This window comes from Arachis ipaensis, chromosome B01 (genome assembly GCF_000816755.2).
Source record: "Arachis ipaensis cultivar K30076 chromosome B01, Araip1.1, whole genome shotgun sequence".
NCBI lineage: Eukaryota > Viridiplantae > Streptophyta > Magnoliopsida > Fabales > Fabaceae > Arachis > Arachis ipaensis.
Genome location: NC_029785.2, coordinates 36,409,959 through 36,410,906, shown reverse-complemented (window position 1 = coordinate 36,410,906; position 948 = coordinate 36,409,959).

The following is a 948-nucleotide window of genomic DNA, read 5'->3' as shown; positions in this document are numbered from 1 at the left end:
ATAGTTGATAACTCAAGAGCTTCCAGTTAATCAATTAAAGCCAATAACATAAAAAGCTAAATAAGAATCAATGATCTGAAATACTTCAATTGCATTAATAAGAGAAAATCAATTTAAACATAAAGAGTTCATAAGCCAATCTGGCAACATAAGTATTTAAAGGATAGTATTAAAATATCTAAAAGTAAAAGAGAAATATAAAGTAAAAGGAATATTGAACCTGATGAAGAGTTGAAATTCTAAATCCTTTAAGAGGAATCCTAACCCTAAAAACCTAAGAGAGAGGAGGGAACCTCTCTCTCTAAAAACTACATCTAAACTATGAAAAGTGAATAATTGAAGACATGATAATGAATGGATGCATTCCCCCACTTTATAACCTCTAATCTGTGCCTTCTGGACTTGGATCTGGGCCAAAAAGGGTTTCAAAAATCATTGGGAGCATTTTCTGTAATTTCTGGTGCGTGGCGTCTGTCACGCATCCGTGTGGGTCACGCGGTCGCGTCATCTGGAATTTTCCTTGTCACGCGTTCGCTTCGGTCACGCGTACCATCATCTGTGTTCTGCTCATGGCGCGCGTCCGCGTCAGTCACATGTTCGTGTCGCTGCCTTTTTGCGCGGGGCATGCGACCGCGTCGTCCATGCGTTCGCGTCGCTGCCAGTTTCTTCAAAAACTCTATTTTGTGCTTTCCTTCCATTTTTGTATGTTTCCTTCCCATCCTTTAAGTCATTCCTGCCTTAGAAGATCTGAAACTTCTCAACACACAAATCACGGCATCGAATGGTAATAAAGGGTAATTAAAATAAATAATTTCAAAGCATAGGAGACATGTATTTCACATATATCACATAATAAGGACGGGAAAGTGAAACCATGCAATTTACATGAATAAATGGGTGAAGAGTTGAATAAATCACTTAAATTGAGCACAATATATATCATAAAAT